This window comes from Rhodnius prolixus, unplaced genomic scaffold, assembly GCF_049639745.1.
Source record: "Rhodnius prolixus isolate KJV_2025 unplaced genomic scaffold, Rpr scaffold_8, whole genome shotgun sequence".
NCBI lineage: Eukaryota > Metazoa > Arthropoda > Insecta > Hemiptera > Reduviidae > Rhodnius > Rhodnius prolixus.
This window is the reverse complement of record NW_027411593.1, coordinates 28,467,748-28,479,365: the sequence shown is the minus strand read 5'-3', so window position 1 is coordinate 28,479,365 and position 11,618 is coordinate 28,467,748. Positions and strand designations below refer to the sequence as shown.

At 34.1% G+C, this 11,618-nt stretch overlaps 1 protein-coding gene across 2 annotated transcripts in view; it reads left to right on the top strand.

The window, feature by feature from the left end:
* LOC141451094 (zwei Ig domain protein zig-8-like) overlaps positions 1–11,618 on the top strand; it is a 686,638-nt gene that overhangs the window by 109,417 nt on the left and 565,603 nt on the right. The window lies entirely within an intron of this gene.

Genomic DNA, 11,618 nt, shown 5'->3' with positions numbered 1-11,618 from the left:
CAAAAATTCAATCTCCTTGTTGTTAGTTATGTTTTACGGTACAGAAAATAGTTTTTTTCGGGGCATCAACAAGGCAAGGCCCTAAACAAATGAAAATATCGGATTGTCACATAAACTGGGCACGCAAAGAATAAAATTTCAATACTATGGATTCCAAAAAACAGTAATTTTGCGAAAAAAACTTATTTTTCTGATCAATTCTTAAATCTAAGTGAGAAAAACACAAAATGAATATAAAAGAGACAATAAAATATTAAACATTAATTCGAGACAGTGGGAATATGTTTTCCAGTAAAAATAAACAAAGTTTGTGCCGATGAGTGAGTAGTACTTTTAAATATGCTTTTTAACACGGGAGTGGTTTTACCGATGTGAGTATTTCACTCACGCTGGTTTAAATTGGTTAGTAATGGTATAAAAACAGAATATTTTTATTTAAACTTTCGACTACCTGAACTTCAGACTTTAAACAGAGAAAAGGTAGAAAAAGATATGTTTGATCATGCTCGGATCAGCAGGTAACTTATTCTTGATTGGTAACCATTAAAACGGCACCACAGGCTGTTTTTATCGATCGTCACTCTTCATATACCATAGTTTTGTCTTTTGCAATGCATTCCTCATAGAGAACATATTCTCTGTGCTTTTAATTTACCTCAAATAAATACATCAATATCTTTTTTAAATAGCGAAAAGATAGGATTTGTATGTTTGGTATTTCGAAAGAAAGAGTCTTTCTTTCTTAAAAACTTCGCATTCGCAATGAAATATAGCTGGCAAAAAAAAAAAAGAAAAAAAGTAGAAACAAAACATAATTGTACGGTGATACACAACTCATAAATTGTAGAATCTTAAATAGAAACTAAATTGCCATTGTTAAGTTTTTACTTGTTACCGATTTTTAAATTTTCTTATCTGCACAATAAATATAAGAAAAACTAATGCAATAACCATGATTAGTGGAATAGAAGCAACAAGTTGAATATTTTTTAGAGCAATATTTTACACAGAAATGTGTGATATGAGGATTCTCGTTATCGATAACTTTCACATAACATAAATTGTAGAAAAAAGTGATGTATCGTATGTTCGGTACACAAAATAACATATTTATCTTTTAAGAAGACAAACTTCCTTTCTGTGAAGTCTTTATGATTCTGCAGCATTCTATGTAATATAACCGTTTGCTATTACACATCTTAACCTTACTATCTTATAATTAACTGGTATTATTTGTGGACAACTTTATCCAAAAATTCAAGTATTTATTTATGACGTTATTATTTTATTAATTTCTTTTTTGCCATTATACCTTTCGCTTTATTTTTGGTACTACTCTTTCTAGGATTGCAGTTCTTTGGTTTCCAACACTTTTAACGTTACAGCTAATGGTTTGTCTATATGCCTCTGTAACATTTTGGAGATCTCCAGCACTGTTGAAGTTATTTCATTCGGATTCTTCTACTGACTGGTTCCTTCAAAAATTTCTTTGAACGTCATCTTGATAGACGAAAATGATAGACATTCTCCACCTGACACCTCAATGTTTCCATCAATTCTGTTTTCCCTTCTGCTCCTTATTCTTGCGAATTTCAGATCTGCAATTTTAAACAAAGGGTTAGAAAAAATATTCTTATCAAAACAATTTAATGCAAGTTAATTTCCTTTATCAGCCATTTAAGGCTTCTGGCTTTAATAATGACAATTAATAAAGATCATTGTTTTGATAGAGGCAGAATTATTTATTTAAAATGATTATTGCCAGCTATAATTCTTGTCTGGCTACCTTGATTCAATAAATGTTTACCCCTAATTCCAAAAGCAGGTCCTTGAATTTGTTTAAGCCTTTTAAAAACCATTGGACATTCGCCGATTTGCAACGAATCCCTCCCTGCTGTAATAGAAACCAGAAAGTGCGAAAAAGGAAAAATATAAGACTCTAATCTGTTTCAGTCGACTACAACTCTACATGTTCCATTCAACGAATCAATGCTCAATGAGCTTAAGCTGACACCTCAGTGGTATCAAGATAATTCTGCCGTTACTCGAGAAATCACGCTAAGATTCAGGAAATCAATTGCAACCTATACCATGACAAGCTGATGACATTTCCTTGATCTCTTAGCCCAAAACTATTTATTATGTAAGGAGCTTGAAGGATCTTATTTATCTCGCTTGAGATCTCCCTGCTCTAATAAAAATTAGCTAAGTGTGCGGAACATTATAGTTATAAAAGATTAATACTCTGAAAAGAATAAATATTTGTATTTAATGGCGTCCGGAGCCACGCCAGTTCACTGCAACCCAGTACATTGTGAAGACATAACATATTACTGTGAAATGCTACTGCTGTAACTCTCTTTGAGGGAGTAACAGTTATTTAGGTCAGATTTTTTTTTTCATTACTAAACTTCTGTAACCTATACAATATTGAGATTAGTGAATAATATTTTATGAACGAAATTCATTTGAGAATTTTAATTGTATATACAATTTTATTATAGATTTTAGAATTTGTTCTATACTTATACGAGGGTCGTTTGAAAAGTCCGTGCAAAATCAGAGAGATAGCACCACTGGCGCGTATCGAGGTTATGTTTAGTTAGTAGCATCTCTTGGAAGAACACACACCAAGTTTCAGCCAGATCGGTCTATTTCTTTGTGTTTGGCATTCGTTTGAATCGAGGAAGTCGAGTGATTTTCAAAAAATTAACGAAAAAGAATTTCGTGTGTTGATTAAACATTACTTCATGAAAGGCAAAACGCCTCAGGAGACTAAAGAGAAGCTTGATAAACATTATGGTGACTCTGCACCTTCGATTAGAACAGTTTATAAATGGTTTCAAAATTTTCGGAGTGGCCATATGGGCACAAGTGACGCTGAACGTTCTGGACGCCCTGTTGAGGTTACTACTCCAGAAATCATTGATAAAATCCATGATATGGTGATGGATGACAGAAGAGTGAAGGTGCGTGAGATTGCTAGTGCTGTGGGCATCTCGAATGAACGGGTACATAATATTTTGCATCAACATTTGGACATGACAAAGCTATCCGCAAGATGGGTGCCGCGATTGCTCACGCTTGACCAAAAACGAAATCGTGTGAAGTGTTGCCAGGACAGGTTTGCAGCTGTTCCAGAAGAATCCGCAGGACTTTAAGCGCCGTTTCGTCACTGTGGATGAAACATGGATACATCACTACACTCCTGAGACCAAAGAACAATCTAAACAATGTGTTACCAAGGGGGAATCTTCACCAAAAAAGGCAAAGACCGTTCCTTCGGCCGGAAAGATTATGGCGACTGTCTTTTGGGATTCGCAAGGAATAATCCTCATCGACTATCTGGAAAATGGTAAAACTATTACAGGTGCATATTATTCATCGTTATTGGACCGTTTGAAAACCGAGCTGCAAGAAAAACGCCCACGATTGGCCCACAAAAAAAGTCCTTTTCCATCACGACAACGCACCAGCTCACACCTCAGCAGTTGTGGTCGCAAAATTAATGGAAATAGGGTTCCAACTCGTTTCACATCCCCCTATTCTCCAGACATGGCTCCCGCGGACTACTATTGTTCCCCAATATGAAGAAATGGCTGGAGGGAAAAAGATTTTATTCAAACGAGGAGGTGATTGCAGAAACGAATGGCTATTTTTCAGACTTGGACAAATCCTATTATTCGGAAGGGATCAACAAACTACAGCAGCGTTGGACGAAGTGTATAAGCCTAAAAGGAGACTATGTTGAAAAATAAAAAAGGTTTACCCCAAAAAATTAAGTAGTTTTTATTTTTGCACGGCCTTTTAAACGACCCTCGTATTTAAATGAGTCAAAGTTAGGCATTAGAGAACTGTCTGTTGTGTTAAATATATAAACAATGTAAAACTACTCACAAGTACGAAATATATTAAAAATTGAAACTATGAAAAATGGCTAACTGTTGAAAATAATGGCCGGACAGAGAATTCCCTGGCATATGTCGCATGACCAAACCTATTCACTCCGAGAATAGAATTCCAGTATAAATGGAAACTGTAACAATAAATTGGTCCCACTGCTTGGCTTTTTTTACCCTTTTTTTTTTTTAATTATTCGATTGAAATACTGACGAAATTCAATGAATATTTAATAGATCTAGTTTTGATTTACTTTTTATTTGCTCAAACTATTAATAGCTTTCTGAGAATCTCATCTATGTATGCTTTCTTTTTAGTTATATTTAACATCTTGAAATTTGCAATTAATAACTAGTTGAAAACTGGGATTCTTAACAAAAAGTGACGAATTAAATAATAATAAATGGCCATAAGAACAAATGGATACGGCATTTAACCTGGCATGTGCACGTACACATGTGGATACTGCAGCAGCTTATGTGACAGTGCATAGAAAAAAAAAAAGGAGAGAAGTTGGCAAATATAGCAGGAAAATGATTGCGGGTTTAGCTGTAAGCAGGGCAACACTGCTGTCACAGAGTGTAGAACAAAAGAAGTTCTAGCAACATTTATAACTCTGATAACCAGTTTGTTGAGCGTGATATATATTTCGGGCAAGATGTAGTTACAAACAGAAAAACCGGTGCAAAAGAAAAAAAAAACGGACTGTGACAAAGAGCCGTGTTGCTACCCTTGGTCGACAACCCATTCGTTTTTCCTTCTTAAATCGACTAGTCGGGATTCAGTTCCCTTCAGTCATTTATTGACACCTTTATATAACTGGGTACTGAAGATCTTTTTTCTTTTAAACAAAAAACAAGTTATAACTAAATTTTAGTAAAATTGATAGCGATAACTAACCGAAACTTGTACATATACAGGGTGATCCATTTAAAACGCACCAATCGCAAATAACTTTTTAGGAAAGCGGAATTTCGAAAAAACCCACGAAGTACTCTATATGTTTTTTTTTTTTGGTTTAGTTTTCAAATTTTTCACCCCCGATGCTGTATCTTTATTTTTGGCGAAGTTACGGTCAAAAACCCGATTGGGGTTCCATAAGGACCACTGGTTTTGACAATGATTATGAAAACTACATAAATAACTGTGAAAAATGACGTTAATCCCGTTTCGATATCCCTAATATTTGTCGAGATATTTAAGATCAAAGTTACAATTTTATCTATTCGTGAACGGTTTTTAATATTAATTTTCCACCAGAAATACACGTTTTGGGAGGTTCTTTGACTGCAAAAAATGTTATTTGGGACTCAAAGAACAAAAATAATAAGAATTTAAGATTTTAAAACATGTAGTGTAATGTAATGGTTATGAGTGAGTCACAATAAATTTGTATTAAAATCAAATCAACCTCAAAGCAGTTTTCTGTAATTCAACCAACCCGCGTAGCCACGCCCTGAAGAAGGCAATAAATTTGTCGAAACGTTGGCAAAAAGACGATTTATTGTTTTTTTTTTTATTTTGACCGATTCCTTGCTAATCTAAATCCTTAATAACTTGTAGAAATATTCTTTTAAACTATTGGTAACAAACCTGCCGCAGTCTAGATCTCAATGTACGAGGGTCGTTTGAAAAGTCCGTGCAAAAATAAAAACTACTTAATTTTTTGGGGTAAACCTTATTTATTTTTCAACATAGTCTCCTTTTAGGCTTATACACTTCGTCCAACGCTGCTCTAGTTTGTTGATCCCTTCCGAATAATAGGATTTGTCCAAGTCTGAAAAATAGCCATTCGTTTCTGCAATCACCTCCTCGTTTGAATAAAATCTTTTTCCCGCCAGCCATTTCTTCATATTGGGGAACAAATAGTAGTCCGAGGGAGCCAATTCTGGAGAATAGGGGGGATGTGAAACGAGTTGGAACCCTATTTCCATTAATTTTGCGACCACAACTGCTGAGGTGTGAGCTGGTGCGTTGTCGTGATGGAAAAGGACTTTTTTTGTGGGCCAATCGTGGGCGTTTTTCTTGCAGCTCGGTTTTCAAACGGTCCAATAACGATGAATAATATGCACCTGTAATAGTTTTACCATTTTCCAGATAGTCGATGAGGATTATTCCTTGCGAATCCCAAAAGACAGTCGCCATAATCTTTCCGGCCGAAGGAACGGTCTTCGCCTTTTTTGGCGCAGATTCCCCCTTGGTAACCCATTGTTTAGATTGTTCTTTGGTCTCAGGAGTGTAGTGATGTATCCATGTTTCATCCACAGTGACGAAACGACGCTTAAAGTCCTGCGGATTCTTCTGGAACAGCTGCAAACCGTCCTTGCAACACTTCACACGATCGTTTTTGGTCAAGCGTGAGCAATCGCGGCACCCATCTTGCGGATAGCTTTGTCATGGTCCAAATGTTGATGCAAAATATTACCCGTTCATTCGAGATGCCCACAGCACTAGCAATCTCACGCACCTTCACTCTTCTGTCATCCATCACCATATCATGGATTTTATCAATGATTTCTGGAGTAGTAACCTCAACAGGGCGTCCAAAACGTTCAGCGTCACTTGTGCCCGTATGGCCACTCCGAAAATTTTGAAACCACTTATAAACTGTTCTAATCGAAAGTGCAGAGTCACCATAATGTTTATCAAGCTTCTCTTTAGTCTCCCGAGGCGTTTTGCCTTTCATAAAGTAGTGTTTAATCAACACACGAATTTTTTTTTGAAAATCACTCGACTTCCTCGATTCAAACGAATGCCAAACACAAAGAAATAGACCGATCTGGCTGAAACTTGGTATGTGTTCTTCCAAGAGATGCTACTAACTAAACATAACCTGCATACGCGCCAGTGGTGCGATCTCTCTGACTTTGCACGGACTTTTCAAACGACCCTCGTATTATGCAACTGACTACAACCAAATGAACATTTTTAAGAGAACTGATAAAAATGCAAATACCCAAATGATTTTACAATAATTTTCAATTAAAAATCGGCATTCTATAAATAACAGAATAAGTGCGGTAGAATCTAGAAAGAAAAGGCACATTCTGTCACTGACGTACAAAGTCATTGCTGTCATTTCTAATATCCTTTGAAGAGTAATAACAACGAAGGAAAATCTCCAACAGCCAACCAATAGGAAGTCTACTTTCCTCCTAGGATTTTTGAGTTTTTTTTCAATTGGCTATGACTTTTCTTTAAAATTTTTAATCATTACACATTGATCAAAAAATATTCCTAGGTAAATCCTTATTCAATTCAGAGGAAGAGATGGGGATTACCTCCCTTTGAAGTGTCACTTAAACTAATTTACAGCCACTTTAGCTGCTTAATATTAAATAAGGATTAAAAATGTAGGAAAATTATAAATACGAACAAAATAGTTTAAGCTGAAATGCTACTTTACCGTATAATAAGTTACTCTACTGTGTATTGTAAATTAAAAATTATAGTTCCTGGCGAAGTTACTGCAAAATCCGATTATTTAAATACGTTCCAATATGGGTTGCCAGTTAAAAGCAGACATAAATATTGTATTTTGTTTGAATCATTTAATGGTTTCTGCTAGACAAATAAAGTAAACTTCATAAATATTTTTGACTGTTTCAAATAAGCAAAATTATAATTTATTTTTTCACGCTGAATTTTTTTTAATTTGTGATTTTTTAAAAATTGAATTGTGACAGATTACAATAATGGTGATAAAGGGAGATTCTATAAAACTATGGCAGATCAGTTACCTAGACAACCATGGTTTAAGGGAACTGGCACTAATATGGGTTGTTAGGACAATAAGCAGGCTGAGAGCGAACTACGCGGTGTGCGGATCGTATCTACACAGGATCAACAAAAGGTCCTCTCATCTTTGCGTAGATTGCAATGAGGAAGAGGATTTCAAACATGTAATAATGATATGTCCGCGTTATGTGGTAGAAAGGAAACGAATGTTTGACGATATATACAGGTATTTAGATGCACCATTTCGCTACGAAGACATTATATTCTCCACCAACATCTATGTGCTTAAGTCGATAGCAGAGCTAGCAATGAAATATGAATGTATTTAAAAGCTATAGCCGAATTAGAATGAATGGAAGAAAATGCTTAGAGAAGGATTACGTGATTTTAATTTTGGTTAAGCTATAAGGATGGCAGGAGCACAGAGTGCAGCTCCATCCATTAGCAGTAGTTTATGTAAATAGCAGTATATAGTAGAGGGATGAATGTGTGAAGCGAATATATTTATAAGTAAGAATGGAGAGTGAGTGATATTCTAGTGATAAGCACCTAGACGATGGTGGCTGTATGGCGGAAGCCAATGCCAAAAAAAACAAAAAAAAACGCATTAGTTACACAAAGGGAAAATTAATAACGCATTTTTAATTAAAACATTTTGCATTGAACATTATTATTTATTCATAACATTATAAATAATTATACAAATTTTTATCTCTTTCAACTACAAAACAACTTATCAACTGAAATCTCAATTATTCACGAATACATTTCATGAAAATTCTTTTGTCAATGTAAGTTTAAGTCAATGTAAATTATTCTTTAGAAGACATAGAATGGAGTTTTGGTTATTAGATGAAGAAATTATATATTTTTTTAAAAAAATAATAACTGTTTATAATTATTTATAACTATTTATATAATTATTTTGTATTTTATTTGAAATTTATAAGTAAAAGAGTAATTGTATCTTCTCCCAGTTATGACGCTCCAAATTTTCCTTTATATTTAATAATAAATATATTTTATTTATTTACTGAATTCCAATGCTGAGGAAATCGCGGAGCCAGTGCCGATTCAGACGTCGAATAAAGTTGTTTAGAAGGGATACAGACGAAACGTGATGAAGTAAAAGGTTTAAATGATTAAGAAAGACGTGAGTACAATTGTTTGTAAGGAGGTGTGAAATCTTTGTTGAATAAAAAGTTTGAGTCAATGTAAATTATTCTTTAGAAGACATAGAATGGAGTTTCGGTTATTAGATGAAGAAATTATATATTTTTTTAAAAAAAATAATAACTTTTTATAATAATTTATGTTACCTAATAAAGAATGGAGGACGGAAGTGGACCCTTGCGAACTGATGTAGTGTCGACTTTTCTCTACTTGACGGTAAAAGGAAGATATCTCTTGTATGTCCTAGAAGAAATGTTTAAAAAAGTATTAATACTCGTAGTTTACAAATGACAGTGTTGTTACCATTTATTGGTAATAAATGATATGATAATAAGAATGCACTCATGAAGGGTTTAAAACTCAGTAATTAGAGTGAAGACCCTGAGTTCGAGTCCAGCTGCTACTCTTGGATTTTCTAGAGATAGGCAGCTTACTGTTCGGTTTCTGATCAAAGTTTTATGTACCTATAAGAATGTTGCACGGCCCGGAGGAAGTAAATGCAATGAAAAAGACCACAGATATTGGGGCGTTATAATTCGAAACAATAAAAAGAAAAAAAGGCAAGTTGTAATGAGATGTTTCGGCCACCATGCTTCAGACATCAGTGCTTAGAACTTATGTTTTGGCTGGACAAGACAGCCTCTAGAGGATTTAATGCGGAGTCATTGATGTCCCATTTTACCGTAACACTTGAATTAACATATAACACATGTCTTAATTCGAGCAACAATTGAAAAGAGCTAGTTAGTTTCTTTTCAATATTATATGACATGAGAATTTATTAGGTTCGGAATTTTTCACGATCTAAAATTTTCTTAGTAATAATATACAGAAATATATATGAAAAGAGGTTCTATTCACTTTGCCTCCACTTCGTATCGGACTCTATCTGTAAAGTAAAAGAAGAAGAAGAGGCGATACCCCTCTAAGCACACTCGAGTGTATTGATAGGGTAGTCCCGGGCCAGGCAACTTTTTGCAGCCGTCTTAGTAAAGTTCCACACTTTATACTATCTAATCAATAAAAAAGGGTGACTTCTTTCTTTCATCAATTGTTCTCTGAATTTTCTAAATACTTTAGAATACCAGGCTCACTGTTTTAGAAGGAATTTATAGAAAACTATTTTGACACTTTTCTCATTTAGATAATGTAACTTTATTTAGGTTAAGAAAAAAACATATGTTCCATAAAAACAAGAACGAAGGAGTTCAAAAACTTCGCTGGCATAACTAACATATTACAATTATAAACCTAGCAAATTAAGAAGAGTTATGAAAAAAGAAAATAACCTGTAGAAGCAAAGAACGACTCATTTATCATTTTTTATTTGTTGATTTTTTTTTTTTAAATTATTGTTAGCATATAAAATAACTACGTAAGTAGACAAAATAAAACTATAAATTTCAAAACTGCTCGGCATGTCCGACGTAAAATGCAACCGTGCGGGAAATCAATCTCTCTGGATTTTTTTTTTTTTAATAACTGGAATGATCTAATTTAATTATATAACTATCTATCGGTGATCAATGTCGTTTTGAACTTAAGGATGATCCGGAAGGGAAAGTAAAAGAAGGGTTTAAAATGTTGAAACGGGATTAAAGAATAAGATGCTGTGAAAACTAAAAATTTGAGTGAAAGTTTCGATGACAAAGGAAATATTAAGATCTTTTGTGAAACGTGAAGATTCCCAACATAATAGAGAAAATTAACGATACGATTTTCGGTTAATAATCAGTTGGCATAGATTTCGCAAAAAGTTGCATGCTATGAGTGGAGAACAAACTAGTAGGGTTCAATAATTTTAAAAAAGTTGGTTAATGTAATATCCCACAAAAGGGTGTTTTGTTTTAAGATTACCATCAGCAACGAATCAAGTACCAAGAAATTTAACCAAGGAGGGGATTTGAGGAGTGTAAACGAGTTTGGAAGGGTACATACGCTGTAGACAGGGCGATATGAGACAAGTTAGTACTTTTATTCAAAGGCTCTCATTTTTGTTTTTTAAATTAACATGGAGGAAATTGGCGTCCGGAGCCGTTTTCAATGCATTACCGTCCTTCGAAAAGGGATAAAGAGCGGCGATGAATTAGAGGATTAGTATGATCAAAGAAGGGATGCAACTTTTTGTTACGGACTGAGATGAAGTCTTTGATGAGGTCATTAAATTTAGTTCCATATGATATATATGTAGCATTGGTTGTCCGACATAGAATTTTAGACAGAAAAACTGAAGGCGATGTATGAGCCGTTCACTGCCAAATCGATTGACTCCACTTTTTGAAATATCTAATATTATAAAGTGTCAAAGCACTTGGTTCAGTCATAGTTTTTTATTTTTAAAATAAATTTTCCAACAAATAAAGATTCATCACCATTAAACAACAAAAATTATTTGGCCATTGAATAATTATTTATTTCAGAAGCCATTTTTGATTAACTCCGTTTGCTCTAATTATGTAATGTTGCAATAATTCAACTCAAATCCAGTAGCATGTACTGTTTGATACCAGGAAAATTTATTCTAATTCATATTATAAATGGAATTTTAAAAACAATATACATTATTTCATCGCATTTCTCCACTTATGGTTTCACGGAGTTCATCGAGTTGTGCATTGAACGGCTCAAATTATACAGAGTGCATGGCTGACTTGTCTGTGCGAGACCTAGGTTATGTACTAAGTAATTACAGTTTTCTTATTTCAGTTGTAAATGAAAATTATGAAAAAAATATTTCACCCTTTACCTTGATATATTAGAAAATAGAATAATTTGTTAAGAAGTGCTATTTACAATGAGATACATGT